Raw genomic sequence first — 16,657 nt, 5'->3', positions numbered from 1 at the left:
ACAACCCCCCCAATCAGCTTCAGGTGTTTGGCTGACTGCAGGGGTGAGTCTCTGATTGCTGAGAGCACCCGCTGGCCAGCCCTGGTACTGCAGCCCACAAGGCAGGTGAGTCCCACCATTATTGGCAAGTCCATTCCTGACACTGCACACCTTCCCTCTCCGGCTCCTGTGTTTATTCATAACCGAAGCATAGTAAACTGTTTTTGTATGCTTCCGTTTGTAAATGAAGAGGAAGCCTCTGTACAGAGTGCTTCCTATTCATTCATGTGCAGTACAGCTGAGGCCCTTTTATTTCTAACAGCAGCCCTTCCTCTGGTTAGGGACAGTGCCTAGTGCAAGGAAAGGTTCCTGACAAGTAGGGACAGGGTAATGGTCACTGTCCAGTGCCAAACAACTGAGGATCCCTTTCAAAGGACCAGTACAACATAATTATACAGAATACTGCCACCCCTCCAGCAGAGGCCATCCTCTGGTAACAGTACAGTGGGCTGTACTGATACTGTCTTGTTACCAGTGTGCCATAATGTTCTTCCATTGTTACTGCTACAGTTCTGAACTGCTACCATAAAACTACTATAGCGTTGAGACCCCGTGTGTTTGTGCTTCCTTCTAAGTGGGCAGAAACCTAAACCCTTACTTCCTGGCCTAGTGACTTTTTATTCAGTAGAGCAGGCAATGGTTAGAACATCTGGCATGATTTTAGGTCTCTGTGTTTTTATGCCCTGGGGACTCATGCAACCTTTAATGCTGAAACTCATGTTTACGTTGTGGTAATGAGATCGTTACTTCATTGCGCGTTAACGCATATTCTGTGTGTTACTGCAATGCAGGACCTTTCATTTTGAATGCCACCCCAAGCAGTTCAGATGCCCATGCATTGATGCGCACCACAAAGCAGGGTAATGCACTACCATTTGCTTAGCTGTTATGCTCGAGAAGAACTGCGCAATTTTCACTTTTTGATCCATTCCTGTCCATTGGCAGGCCATTCAAAACTATTGGGCTGCCATCACGCAATGCAAGTCAACCCATCATACAACGTTAATACAACACACAGGAATGGACAAGTGTGAATGAGCCCTTTTTTTTTGGCTTGGTATCACCAGAATAGGAAATTTTCCCAAAGAGGACTTAAACAACAATACAAAATTTAGATCTACTCATATGAAGGCTAACAAAAAAAAATAAAGTGACTGGAGTTGGACTTTGAACCCTTGATAAGCAAAGTAATGTTTCACAATGCTGTGAACTAAGGTACAGCAATTTTGAAAGCTGAAGTCCTCTAGAAACTGATTTTGTTTTGCATTACTATCCCTTTAAAGGAAATTACTTGGAATAATAGAAAAGAAGGAAGGCACAATGCACTTCTGATGGAAGATTAGGAGGCATTTATTGAGAGTAACAACAAGGACATCAAACCAATGTGTTTCAGGAGAAAAGACTCACCCTTCTTCAGGGCTATTAAACAAATACAAAAATTACACAGAAAAACAAATATATGAGAAAGAAAAATAAACCGGTATGCATATTAAAAAAAATGTTTTTTAAATATATATATATTTGTTTTTTAAATATATATATATATATATATATATATATATATATATATATAATTATTATTTAAAAAAAAAAAATATATATATATAAAATTATTATTTAAAAAATATATATATATTATATATATATATATATATATATATATATATATATATATATATATATTGGTTTGGTTTTTTAAATCTATATATATTTAAAAAAACAATATATATAATATTATGTAAAGGCAAAAATACCTGGGTAAAATACGTCTGAAAAATTACAATAAAAAGTGTGTGGGTATGTATGTATATGTGTGTGTGTGTGTATAATATATATATATATATATATATATATATATATATATATATATATATATATATATAGTTCCGTGATCACAATAATCAGAATAGAAATAGTCAAAATAGAAATAAAATCAGTAGTATTGATAATAATGGCAATAACAATTGCAATCATTTTGAGCTGAGTGTAAATCTGCAGATAAACCCGATTTAAAAATTAAACTATTATTATTATACAGGATTTATATAGCGCAAACAGTTTGCTCAGCGCTTTACAATATAACAGGAGACAATACAGTTCAATACAAGAGGGATAGAATAAATAAAAATATTATTTAAATAAAAATATTTTGAATGATAGTGATACCAATGCTAATCATAGTGCTCATCGAGCCTAAAGGACTCTGCAATGAAAAAGTGGGTGGATTGCGCTAATAGGTCGGGTCCTAATGGATGTAAATTAATGTATAGATATTACTGTGACATAGATGATAGATAATTTAAAGCCGTGCATGATTGTGCAGCAATAAATAGTTGAAAATAGTTCAAAGTAAAAAATAAAAGTTGCAAGTTAACCCATTATACAATGTTAATGCAACATACAGGAATGGATAAGTGTGAATGAGCCCCTAATTATTATTTTTTTTTTGTCATAGTATTGCTAGAATAGTAAGTTTTCCCCAAAGAGGACACAAACAATGACACACAAATTGACAGATTCATATCTACTCATATAAAATCTAACAAAAAAAAATAATACATGACCGTAGTTGGGCTTTGAACCCTCGATAGGCAAAGTAATATTTAACACAGGTAGGCAGAGCTGTGAATTAAAGTACAGCAATTTTGAAACCGCAGTCCTCCAGAAACTGAGTTTTTTTTTCCATGACTGTCCCTTTAAAGGAAATTAGTCATCACCCATGCTGTCTCCTGTCTACTAAGTGTGCATAACAATTTCTATAACAGAGCCTCATAGATAAAGAAAAGCTGTAAATGAAGTGAAAAGTAACAGGATCATACTATAGATACCTCCTTCTCCTTATTGTTGCTTATAGTCACCTCATTGTACCATTGGAACAAGATAAAGTATCCTCATGGGAGCTCCCCGTTGGTCTGGTAGGGCTCACATAGCCCTTGCTCCATGTGATTCACTATTGTGCCTAACAATGGACTGTTTTGGGGGCATTATGGGACAAAGGGGAGGGGAGCCACCTGTTCTTCCATACACAAAAGTACTCACTTTACTCTGATAGACAAACGAGGTATTGCAATTGGAAAATAGGTATAAGCGGCCAGGGCGGGCAGGCTACCCACTTGCCCTCCAAAGGATTCCCCCCCCCCCTTCCTGACCAGGCCATTTTTTGCATTACGGCGCTGCATTACGTTAACTGACAATTGCGCGGTCATGCAATGCTGTATCCAAATGAAATTACGTCCTTTTTTTCCCACAAATTGAACTTTCTTTCTGTATTTGATCACCTGTGCGTTTTTATTTTTTGCGTTGTAAAAAAAAAAGACTGACAATTTTGAGGGAAAAAACATTTTTGACATTTTTGCTATTTAAATATGTCTAGTAAAAAAATGTAAAAAATCAAATTTCGTCATAAATTTAGGCCAAAATGTATTCTGCAACATGATTTTGAGGGCCATCCTTTAAGAGAGATGATTTCTGGGCACTATGATATTGGGGAGGGGCTCTGGGAACCCAGGTGTGGCTTTGCGGACCCTGCTGAAAAGAGGAAGGCTCTGGGAAACCTGATGTAAGGAGGGGGACTCTGGGCACCCTGATGTAAAAGGGGTGACTCTAGGGACCCTGTTGTGAGGAGGGGGGCTCTGTGGAACCTACTGTAAAGAGGAGAGAGACCTTGATGTAAGGGGATACTGATGTAACTAGGGAAACTCTGGGGACCTGGATTGAAGGAAGTGACTCTTGGGACCCTGATGTAAAGAAGGGGGGGTTCTGGGGACTATAATATAAGAGATGGTGACTCTGGAGACCTTGATTCAGGTTGGTGACTCTAGGGACACTGATGTAAGGGGGTGGCTCTGGGAACTCTGGTGTAAGGAGATGGCTCTGGGGACTCTGGTGTAAGGATGGGGGACTCTGGGGCCCTGATATAAGGGATGCTCTGGGGACCCTGAAGTACGGAGCAGAAACCCCAGGGATCCTGATATAAGGGGAGAGACTCTAGGGACCCTGATGTTGGGAGGGGGAAATCTGGGGTCCCTGATGAAAGGGGGGGTACTCCTGGGACTCTGATTTAAGGGGAGCTGCTATTGGGACCCTGATGTAAGGAGGGGGGGGGCTCTGAGGACCTGATGTAACTAGGGAAACTCTGGGAACCCTCCTTTTAAGACAGTGACTCTAAGAACCCTGATGTAATCGGGGGGGGGGGGGCTATGATGTAAGAGAGGGTTGCTTTGGTTACCCTGACATAAGGGGTGTGACTCTGTGAACCCTGATGTAAGGAGGATGACTTTAAGACCCTAATGTAAGGTGGGTGGTTCTGGGGATCCTAATGTAAGGGGGTAACTTTGGGGATCCTGATGTAAGGAGTGGGACTCTAGGGACCCTAATGTAAGGGGGAGCCCCAGATGCTGATGCTAAGGGGGGTGACTCTAGAGACCCTGATGCTGGGGGGACCCTGACATAAGGGGGAGGACTCTAGAGTAGAGGGGTGACTCTGGAGACTCCGAAGGGGAAGGAACTTGGATGTTGTGCATTACACAGTCTTGACCAAAGTGTTTGTTATCCCAACAGTTGCTGGTTTTGATGAATGTTTTCTTTAAGGTAGGCTCAGACAGACCAAATGTATTATTTTTTGTGTGCAGAAAAGCATATGTGATTGAAATGTTTACATATCTAAAAAATGATCCTTCGTTCTGGGGTTTATGTGTGTCTGTGAGACTGTCACTTATGACAATGTCAGTAGATGTATTTTGTGGGTACAAGAACTGTGGTATATGTGTGCAGTGTATATGGCCACTAGGTGAAGACTCTGTTTTAGTAGTCCCCCTTTAAGTCCCTCCCACTGTTAGGCAAAAATCTGTCCTCTGCCTCACTCACTACTGGCCCCTGTCCTCCGCTATGCTGACCCCTATAGACTGCCCTTCAATTTAATGGGATCTGTACACTGAATCTAATGGGATCTGTACACTGCTATACAGGGGTGGACTGACAACTCATGGGGCCCCCCGGGCAATAGGGAATCATGGGGCCCCTGTGTCCTTGCCCAAACTCAAAAAAGCCTATGAAAAAGGTACCATGGGCATCTCATGGGGCCCCCTACTGACCCGGGGCCCTCGGGCAGTGCCTGAGTTTCCAAATGGTCAGTCCGCCCCTGCTGCTATACAAACTGCTGACCCTATTCGCTGCTCTGCTGACCGCCCGTCCTTTGCCCCCTGACCTGTCTTACTGCACCCCCCACATTAGACAGGCTAGATATGGCCCTGTTTCAGTTTGTGGTTTCAGATACAGTTTAGGTCCACTTTAAATAAAACTGTTACTTATCTCTGGCTAGGAAAAGTACAGGCGACAGGTGATAGGAGACATCCAATCAACTATTGGACTTTGTTGTTTGATATTGTTATGCACACTCAGCAGCTGGAAGACAGCTTACATTTTCAGCATGCGGCCAAGCATTTGGGTGAATAGCAGACCTCAGGGAAGTCTCTTAAAGCCAAAAAAGAGGTGGCAAGTCTACAATTTTAACAAGTAAGCCTGCAGAGCTTTTTACATTTTAAGATAGAACATTCATATTCTTGCACAAGCTGAGTGGTGCTCGACTCTCTCCACTTTGATGCTGGAGAACTAATATTCCCAGCAAGTCCCATAGCTTCATACAGCTGACAAGTCTAAGTGAAACAGCCCACTCCTGAAGTACAAATGTGATACAATCTACATTTTTTATTCCACAACACGGTTAACCTTTTACGTTAAAAAAAAGAAAAAGAAAAAAAGATAAGTTCCGAGGTAACAGATGTTACTTTTAGCTCTTGCTAAGCACAATGAATTAATCTTTTCCTAATTAGCATGGATGGTAATTGTCTGAGGGCCCGAGACAATTATTTCTACAAAAAGTCATGCTTTGTACCTCTGCATTTAAATGAACAGCTTCAACCTGTTCGCGCTTTTTTCTTTGGCTAACGGAATCCCAGACACAATGTACTCTCCGAGGACCTGGAAAAAAGAGCAAAAGAAGGCGGGATTTAGTCTGGGGTGAGAGGCGGCTGGATAAAAAAAATACAAAATCAAGCTCAATGAAGTCATGTCTTATTTTAGTGCAATTTAAATATATATAAACAATTTTCATATAATATGAATAAAGTAAAGACACATAACAGGACAATACACTAAGACATATGTACAGTGTGTGTGTATAATAAAAAAAAAAAGATATATGTGTGTATTTTTTATCATTTCAAATGTAATAGTTAATACAGTATATACAGTATATATATTTTTTTAAATTTACAGAGTTATAGTATATCAATCTATTTGTCCATGTATCTATCTATTTTTGAAATTATAGAAATATATACTATTATATATACAATATTGCCAAAAGTAATTGCCATATTGCCAGCCCTCCAAATCATTGGATTCAGGTGTTCCACGGTCAACTGTTTGTGGGATTATAACAAAGTGGAAGCAACTGGGAACAGCAGCAACTCAGCCACCAAGTGGTAGCCCACATAATTACAGAGCGGGGTCAGCGCATGCTGAAGTGCGCAGAAGTCGCCAACTGTCTGCAGAGTCAATAGCTAAAGACCTCCAAACTTCATGTGGCCTTCACATTAGCACAACAGTGCGTAGAGAGCTTCATGGAATCGGTTTCCATCGCCGAGCAGCTGCATTCAAAGCCTTACATCACCAAGAGCAATGCAAAGCGTCGGAAGCAGTGGTGTAAAGCACGCTGCCACTAAACTCTAGAGCAGTGGAGCCTTGTTCCCTGGAGTGACCAATCATGCTTGTCTGACAATCCGATGAACAAGTCTGGGTTTGGTGGTTTCCAGAAGAACGGTACTTGCCTGGCTGCATTGTGCCAAGTGTAAAGTTTGGTGGAGGGGGGATTATGGTGTGGGGTTGTTTTTCAGGGGTTGGGCTTGGCCCTCTAGTTCCAGTGAAGGGAACTCTTAAGGCGTCAGCATACCAATATATTTTGGACAATTTCATGCTCCCAACTTTGTGGGGAGAGTTTGGGGATGGCCCCTTCCTGTTCCAACATGACTGCGCACCAGTGCACAAAGCAAAGTCCATAAAGACATGGATGAGCGAGTTTGGGGTGGAGGAACTTGACTGGCCTGCACAGAGTCCTGACCTCAACCCCATAGAACACCTTTGGGATGAATTAGAGCGGAGACTGCGAGCCAGACCTCCTCCCCCGACATCAGTGCCTGACCTGACAAATGTGCTTCGGGAAGAATGGTCCAACCTTCCCATAGACACCCTCCTAAACCTTGTGGACGGCCTTCCCAGAAGAGTTGAAGCTGTTGTAGCTGCAAAGGGCGGGGCCAACTCAATATTGAACCCTACAGACTAAGACTGGGATGCCATTAATGTTTTTAGCAATATATGTGTGTGTGTATATATATATATATATATATATATATATATATATATATAAAATAAGCCGTTATAATATTTAGTCAATAGCAATGCAAAGTGAATTTTCATTTATACTATTACTATCCCAATTATGTGCAAGATTAAAAAAATAAAAGAAAAAAAGATTTTTGCTCACTCATGGTTTGATAATTATAATCAGCAAAACTTCATTCCTCAAGATAGGTAACACTTAATTTCCCAAGGAGAACATTCACTTATGTTAGCAACTGAGGTGAAGGTATGCTGACTTCAGTCATCCAACTATGTTCTTTTTTTTTTTTTTTTTTTTGTACATGATTGGGTATGCTTTGTAATGTTATTTTGTATCTAAAAATTTGCTGCACTAAGTGAACATGCTCTACTTCTTTTGTATATTAACCCCACTGCCTCTTTAAAGATGGACCCTGGGAAAATAAAGAAAATACTGCCTAAATCCATCCATCCTGTGTATTCTTCTTGAATCTCGGTGTGCTTTGTGTATTTCTTCCAGATCTGTGCAGTAATCCAATGTGAGACTTTCCCTCTGTAATAAAGACCGCTCACTGCTGCTCTCTCTCCTTGTGCAGGGTGACTGGTCTTGTCTCCGCCCCCTCCTGTCATTTTCTGCAGTCAGCATGTAGTGGGTGGAGCCTGCTGGGTCCCTCCTACAGCTCTGCTCCACACAGTGATGTCATTGCTCCTTTTTATAAACTAATATCAAGTTTTGTAAAGGAATTTGGTGCACACAAAGTGAATTTATACCCTTTGTGGTTATTGAGGAATATATTTAATGAAAGTTTTTTTGTGTTCAGCTTCAAAGATAATCATTCCAAAAGGAAGAAATATCTCTTTAAAATAGAGCACAGCATTGTATATGCCTAACTGTAAATGAACAAGGACTCCACATGTGTGGTGCTCTCTGAAGAGCCACCTGCAGCTAGAGGGGGTAGCAGTTGGAGGCAGTAGACTCATTGCTCAACTGCAGGGTTTTACCACCCCCCAACCTCACATGTGAACATGTGGCCACTCCTCCAAAACGAGATCTACTGTGGATTACTTTTCAAAAGGCACTTGGCAGGCAGTCAAGAGCTGATATGTTTTAATCCTCAAAATTCTACCTCACCGTACCACAACTACATTTTCACATGAGGTTGCGGCACGGCCCCATTCACTTGAATGGGTCGCATCCTGCAGTGGTAACTACATACCAATTCATTTTTGTAAGGCAACAGCGTGTTTGTGGCCAGGGGTGGACTGACAACTCATGGGGCCCCCGGGCAATAGGGGATCATGGGGCCCCTGTGTCCTTGCCCAAACTCAAAAAAGCCTATGAAAAAGGTACCAGAGGCATCTCATGGGGCCCCCTACTGACCCCGGGCCCTCAGGCAGTGCCCAAGTTTCCAAATGGTCAGTCCGCCCCTGGTTGTGGCACAACCCCTTTCAAGTGAATGGGTTGAGTTTGGCAACCATACCTACATGCCCAGGTCCATGGATAAGGGGGTACTACCAGTCCTCCTGTACGGGGCCCAGGCCAGCAGGGGGCCCAGGATCTGGGGGAATTGTATGTAGGCCCAGAGAGTGATCAGCACAGCAGGGGGGTGCAATTACTGGAACTGATCCCCTATGTTGCTCTCTCTGCAGCAGCTGAAAGCTGTCTTCTTCTCCTCTCCCACCCGCTGGCTTTCAGCTGCTGCAGAGAGAGCCATACAGGGGATCGGTTCCAGTGATTGCCCCCCACCACACCCATCACCCTCCCTGTGCACTGTTTCCCTGTGTGCCCCCGCCCCCACCCCCACAATACTGCCACCTTCCCTCCTCTCCTTCCTACAGGCTGCTGCAAACACACAATAGAATCCTTCAGGATGGAGAGTTGGGGAGAGTCTGGAAAATGTCATATTTACCAGCCCAGGGGTGGACTGACTCATGGGGCCCCCGGGCAATAGGGGATCATGGGGCCTCTGTGTCCTTGACCACACTCAAACCACACCCAAAAAAGCCTATGAAGGGTACCAGGGGCATCTCATGGGGCCCCCTACTGACCCCGGGCCCTCGGACAGTGCCCGAGTTCTCGAATGGTCACTCCGCCCCTGTACCAGCCCCTTCCTTTCCTGAATGAACACAATGAGTAACCAGTACCGATCACTCAGTCTTCATTCATAAATGAAGCATAGTAAACTGTGGTTTATTTTTGCAAGGGGGAGGGGGTGAAGGCCCTGTCAGGTTGGCAGTATGGGGCCCCGTGGTTTTGATGGCAGCCCTGTACATGCCTTTTCATTTTTGGAAGGCAGCACAGGCAGTGAGGGGGCAATATTTTTTAACCCTCAACATGCAACCACATCCATTGCATGAAGTTACAGTGTGGCTGCGGCACAGTCCCATTCACTTGAATGGGCTGTGTTCGGCAGCATTACCGATATGCCATTTAATTTTTGCAAGGCATCACAGCCAAGGTGAGCCCTGAGCTGCTACATGCCCTTATTCAGTTAGCTGGTAAAATTGCAGCTCAACCACCTGATTTTACAACGCCCCCCCCCCCCCCCCCCCAGCAGCGACTGTGAATGAGCTCTAAGGATATGTCGCCCACTGAGCTCAATGACCTTAGTATGGTCTCTAGTTCCTCGGTGAATCGTAATATTTCTATCATTTCTTTGCATACAGTATGTTGCCCTATGTACATCTTGGCAATATAAAAAGACATTATTCTTCTCTTCAAAAGTCAGTTCTGTTTTAAAAATGGAATTATCCTTTAAGAAGAAGATTGTCCCTGCTGGAGAAACTCCGAAGTCTGTCTTGTTCTTTGTAATATGAACTCCGTACCCGTTGCGTGTCACGCCGAGGTCCATTTAAATAGGCCACGCAACCCTTAATTGTTTTCTCCGGAACATTGTGCATCTTCGTTCCGGACAAACTTTTATTTGGCCCCCCCCACGGTGCTTTCATGCTGTGAGCCCCGAACGTTGGTCATAACAAAGCAAATAGCCTTCTTTTTTATTTCCTTTTTCTTTTTTTTTTTTTTATTTGGGAAGGAAAGTCTTGAAACCTTGTACTGGCAGACGCCGAGGCTTTGAAGCCGATGTATTAGGAGGAAGTGAGGGAACAAAGGATGAAGGGAGAGGGTGCTGTGAATCGGTTGTCTCCTAACAGAAGAGAACTTACAAGCCGCGCCACGTTTTCAGCGGGGGGCATTTGATCAGCACTCAGTCGATTTGCCACATGGCTCGGTATACAGCCGGCTATTGTGAGAGGCGTCCTGCGTGAGCGGGCTCAGTCAGCCTGCATTGTGTGCGCAGGGAACTGCCGAGCCAATCGCAAGTCAAAGAGCAGCCTGTAGTGTGCATTCGCCAACCAAACGCTTTCTTCTGAATTTACAAAGCAGCCAAATGGCTTCGTCAATGGTGGCCGCCATACACCTCAAGGGAATCGGTCATTGGGGGGATTATAGAAGAATCTGAAATGAGAGATTATTATAACTGAGCAGAGTTGTTGCTGCGATATGTCCAAACAGCACCAAAACTAGGTGAGGTGGGACTCCCCAATGACCGATTCCCTTGAGGTGTATGGCGGCCACCATTGACGAAGCCATTTGGCTGCTTTGTAAATTCAGAAGAAAGCGTTTGGTTGGCGAATGCACACTACAGGCTGCTCTTTGACTTGCGATTGGCTCGGCAGTTCCCTGCGCACACAATGCAGGCTGACTGAGCCCGCTCACGCAGGACTCCTCAATTCCCCCCCCCCCCCGCCCAGGGGCTGACTGACAACTCATGGGGCCCCTGGGCAATAGTGGATCATGGGGCCCCTGTGTCCTCCCCCACACTCAAAACAGCACCCAAAAAAGCCTATGAAAGGTACTAGGGGCATCTCATGGGGCCTCCTCCTGACCCTGGGCACTCGGTCAGTCTGCCCCTGACCTCGCCCTTCATTAACCACTTGCCCTCCAGAGGATTTGCCCCCCTTCCTGACCATGCCATTTTGTGCGTTATGGCACTGTGTTACTTTAACTGACAATTGCGCAGTCATGCAACGCTGTATCCAAATGAAATTTACGTCTTTTTTCCCCACAAATTGAACTTTCTTTCGGTATTTGATCGCCTGTGCGGTTTTTTTTTTTTGCGCTATAAAAAAAAAAAAGACCGACAATTTTGAGAAAAAAACATTTTTTGACATTTTGCTATTAAACATGTCCAGTCAAAACATTTAAAAAGTACTCACTTTACTCTGGTGGACAAACAACACTTGCCCTCCAGAGGATTTACTCAAAACTATGTGTGATGGGACCCCCCTTCATTAATCACTTGCCCTCCGGAAGATTTATCCAAAACTATGTGTCATGGGACCCCCCCCCCCTCATTAACCACTTGCCTTCCAGAGGATTTGCCCAACTATGTGTGATGGGACCCCCCTTCATTAACCACTTGCCCTCCAGAGGATTTACCAAAAACTATGTGTGATGGGATGGGACTCCTCCCTTCATTAACCACTTGCCCTCCAGGTGATTTACCCAAAACTATGTGTGATGAGACTCTCCCCAACCCCCCCTTCATTAACCACTTGCCCTCCAGAGGATTTACCCAAAACTATGTGTGATGGGACCCCCCCCTTCATTAACCACTTGCCCTCCGGAGGATTTATCCAAAACTGTGTGATGGCCCCCCCCCCCCTTCATTAACCACTTGCCCTCCAGGTGATTTACCAAAACCTATGTGTGATGGGATGGGACCCCCCCCTTCATTAACCACTTGCCCTACCGAGGATTTACTCAAAACTATGATGGGACTCCACCCCCCCCCCCCCCATCATTAACCACTTGCCCTCCAGAGGATTTACCCAAAACTATGTGTGATGGGATTCCCCCTTCTTCATTAACCACTTGCCCTCCAGGGGATTTACCCCCCTTCCTGACCAGCCGTTATGGCACTGGTTACTTTAACTGACAATTGCGCGGTCATGCAACGCTGCACCCAAATTAAATTTACGTCCTTTTGTTCCCACGAATAGAGCTTTCCTTTGGTGGTATTTGATCGCCTGCACATTTTTCTTATTTTTTGAGCTATAGAAAAAAATTTTGAGATAAAAACATTATTTTTTACTTTTTGCTATTAAACATGCTCAGTAAAAAAAGTTAAAAAATTCTAATTTCGTCATACATTTAGCACAAAATGTATTCTGCTCCATGTCTTTGCTAAAAAAAAAAATCTCAATACGTGTAAATTAATTGATTTACGTGGAAGTTATAGCGTTTACAAATGGCGGAATAGATGCTGGGCTTTTTGTTTTTGTTTTTACTAGTAATAGTGGTGATCAGCAACTTATAGTGGGACTGCGTCGGGCATTCTGACACTGGAAGGGAACTGACTTGGTGTCACTGGGTGACACCAATACAGTGATTAGTGCTAATAAAAAGCACTGACACTGTACTAATGGCACTGGGCAGGAAGGGGTTAACATCTGGGGCGATCAAAGGGTTAACTGTGTGCTGTTTTACATTGCTGTTCTATGCAGAGCCATGCAAAGCAGTTTGCAGGAGCTGACAGGGAAGAGAACTGTATTGTTTACAAACAGTTCTCCCCCTGTCGGAGATGCTCGGCAATCACCGGGTGCCGGCGAGTAATCACCGGTCAGTACCTAGTGATCGACAGCTGAGGCTGTGAATGGCAGTGTGGGTAGGGCGCTTGCGTGGCTCACATGCATCCCCTACCTGGAAATGCAAAATCACGTATATATATGTGATTCTGCACACCCCTGCCGCCCTGTAGCAGTATATCTGCTATAGGGCGGAGGGGAAGTGGTCACGGAGCCATCCTGTCTCTTTCCATGGCCCTTTTAAAAGAACCTAAACTAATTTACGGCTTGGTTCATGTCTGTGCATGCATGCTTGCGCATTCACGTCACAGATAGAGCAGTCTTTTCATTTCAATGGACTGCCCTACCCAAGAGAAACCCAGGGAAAGAAATCCCAATTCTTTTTTTAAATCATTCTACACCATGTGGTTTGTCATTCATGAAAATGGGCTGTGGTTGCCAGTGTGTGGGGGTGCTATTAAGAATCAATGCCCCCCTCCATGCATCTGCACAATTCTCTGCATGTCGGTGAAGCACAAAATTTTGCACATGTTCCAGACATGTAGAGATGTGAACCTAACCTTACTGTTTCCATTCAAGGCATGATAACTGCCACAGTGGCTTGTGCTCTCAACCGACCTGTCGAGCCATGAAATGTCATAATTGATTAGGTGCAGCACTGTGGCATCTGCAGATCAAAGAGAGACTAAGATGGCAGCTTCCTTGGCTGTAAAGGAGAGAAGGTCTAGTTCTGATTTTTAGTAGGTGTAAACTCTGGGGAGGGGAAGCGGCGTCCTGATCACATGATGGCTGTGATTGGCTCCCACAGCGATCACAAGATTGGGAGCCTGTCCTGCTGGATTCATATCACAGACAGCGACAGCTTGTTCAGTCTGCTGGGAGTGTACAGTGAGTAGGGCTGGGGCAAGTGGTAGGGGTGGGGGGGGGGGGCGCCCTGGGCGCAGTGGTCTCATGTGACTGGAAGGGGGGAGAAAAGTAAATTTGAGGAAGAAAGGATTTGTGCCAGGATGGGTGATACATGTTTCATGTGATGGGAGGATTGGTGTAGGGGAAAATTGAGGGTGAGATCATTTATGCTAGGAGGGGTGAGAGTGGTCTCATGTGATGGGAAGGCTGGCAAAGAGGAAGTTTGCAGAGCTGCAGAGCTCAATGAGAGCTGATTTAAAGTGTTACTAAGCTCACAACAGTAAAATCAGTCTGTGTATGCAGGAAGGCATGCTTGTTATACTCACTGTGAGACCTAAGGGGTTAACCCTTTACATTGTGTAAAAAGGCCATTTGATCCTTTCTTCTCTGCCCCTCCTCTTGTTGATGACAACCTGATACAGACTGACTCAGTTTGGTGTGTATTGCTAAAGAGGTTTTTTTTTTTCTTTTTTTTTTTTTCTTGGGAGAGTGCATATGATCAGCACAGGGCCAATCAGCACTGTCCAGACCGAGGCCAGGGCTCCTGCATTCTAGAGCAGAAAGAAAACTCCTCCTACAAGCTTTAACCAATGCTCTGCTGAAGTTACAAGACTGCTCTTTCCGCTGATGAGAAAAGGTATTTAGCAGTTTATATTTACTAAAATAATTGCATTTCCATGTTGTGTGTACTGTGGGAGACCAGATATAGTGAATGCAGGGTCCGGGGAGAGCGGATATAGTGAATGCGGGGTCCTGGGAGACCAGATATAGTGAATGCGGGGTCCGGGGAGAGCGGATATAGTGAATGCGGGGTCCGGGGGAGAGCGGATATAGTGGATGCGGGGTCCGGGGAGAGCGGATATAGTGGATGCGGGGTCCGGGGAGAGCGGATATAGTGAATGCGGGGTCCGGGGAGAGCGGATATAGTGAATGCGGGGTCCGGGGGAGAGCGGATATAGTGGATGCGGGGTCCGGGGAGAGCGGATATAGTGGATGCGGGGTCGGGAGAGAGCGGATATAGTGGATGCGGGGTCCGGGGAGAGCGGATATAGTGGATGCGGGGTCCGGAGAGAGCGGATATAGTGGATGCGGGGTCTGGGGGAGAGCGCATATAGTGGATGCGGGGTCCGGGGGAGAGCGGATATAGTGGATACGGGGTCCGGGGGGAGAGCGGATATAGTGGATACGGGGTCCGGGGGGAGAGCGGATATAGTGGATGCGGGGTCCGGGGAGAGCGGATATAGTGGATGCGGGGTCCGGGGAGAGCGGATATAGTGGATGCGGGGTCTGGGGGAGAGCGCATATAGTGGATGCGGGGTCCGGGGGAGAGCGGATATAGTGGATGCGGGGTCCGGGGGGAGAGCGGATATAGTGGATACGGGGTCCGGGGGGAGAGCGGATATAGTGGATACGGGGTCCGGGGGGAGAGCGGATATAGTGGATGCGGGGTCCGGGGGGAGAGCGGATATAGTGGATGCGGGGTCCGGGGAGAGCGGATATAGTGGATGCGGGGTCCTGGGTTTAGTAACACTTTACGGGAAGGGACAAACCTCCTTTACACAGCACACAGCAACCGAACTGAAGCTGTCAATCACAGACTGTGTGCTGAAGCTCCCTCCCCTGTCTCTTTTTTCGCTTGGTGTCATTTAAACCTGTCGGAAGTGATTCATGCAGACAGCAGAGAAATAAGGCAGCAAACAGAAATGACACTTAGTGCTCTGGATTGCGACAAGTACATCCTATAGATGGCTATGCTTTGTTCATATTTTATGTCTGAAGTCTATAACCACTATAAGTTACTAAAATGTTCATTTTTATTTTTTTTCTTTGCAGCTCAACCACTGTTTAAAAAAACACGGCTGTCCCAACCACACTTTTTTGTTAACTCTGCTACAGAGATCCAAAAATGCACACTGTATGATTCTACAGAACAAGTTCCAGCATACGGGAGTGACATAATATACAAACAAGCCCCTTTCATTCTGATCAATTATTAATATGGCGAGGGGATGCCGAGGATCAGTGTCTCTTTATCCCCCCCCCACACACACACACTCCTTCCCCTGCCTTGCTGCACAGCATGAAGATGAGTTAGCTCTGGCAGCAGAATCCGTCAGCTCATTCCTTCCGGCAGAGGTCAGTGCGAAACCATCTGTCAGCGCATCTTCCATCTAATCCGAACAGTCAAACCAAAAGAAAGGAGCGAGCTCCGCACTGCCAACCGGTGCGTCTGTTCCTGCCGGCCGGAGGAGCATTCACTTCCCCTCCATCCTGGTTGCTTTTAGAAACTTGCCTAAAGCAATCAGGTAGAAGGAAATAATACATTTTCCACATCTGAAAAAAAAAAAAGAAAAATGCGAACGGCAGAACAAAAATCGGATTTTTTTAACCTCTTCATGACTAGGGAGAGTTTTTTGCCTTTGCAGAACAGATCCGAGACTTTAAAGTTGAACTCCGGGCACAAATACATTCATTTTAAAAATATTTCTTATTAGTCACATAGAATATAAATCCACTTTGTCTTTGCAAAGTAGCAATTATTTATTTCAGGTACTTATATAGCGCCATCAATTTACGCAGCGCTTTACACATATATTGTACATTCACATCAGTCCCTAACCCTCAAGGGGCGTACAGTCTAAGGTCCCTAATTTACTTTCATATACTAGGGCCAATTTATACAGGATCCAATTAACCTACCAGCATGTCTTTGGAGTGTGGGAGGAAACCGGAGGAAACCCACACA

The 16,657-nt window shown here is 44.7% G+C and overlaps 1 protein-coding gene across 7 annotated transcripts in view; it reads right to left on the bottom strand.

The window, feature by feature from the left end:
• Positions 1–16,657, bottom strand: part of LRRC4C (leucine rich repeat containing 4C) — a 1,157,007-nt gene that overhangs the window by 777,491 nt on the left and 362,859 nt on the right. For all 7 annotated transcript variants that reach the window (XR_016312708.1, XR_016312706.1, XR_016312707.1 and 4 more), the window contains one exon: positions 5,933–6,018. The gene's annotated coding sequence lies outside the window, so the exon portion shown is untranslated. The remainder of the gene's footprint in view (positions 1–5,932; positions 6,019–16,657) is intronic.

The sequence above is a fragment of the Staurois parvus genome, unplaced genomic scaffold (genome assembly GCF_062004578.1).
Source record: "Staurois parvus isolate SC_StPar_1 unplaced genomic scaffold, SC_StPar_1.0 ptg000184l, whole genome shotgun sequence".
Classification (NCBI taxonomy): Eukaryota; Metazoa; Chordata; class Amphibia; order Anura; family Ranidae; genus Staurois; species Staurois parvus.
This window is presented reverse-complemented; position numbering and strand designations above follow the sequence as displayed.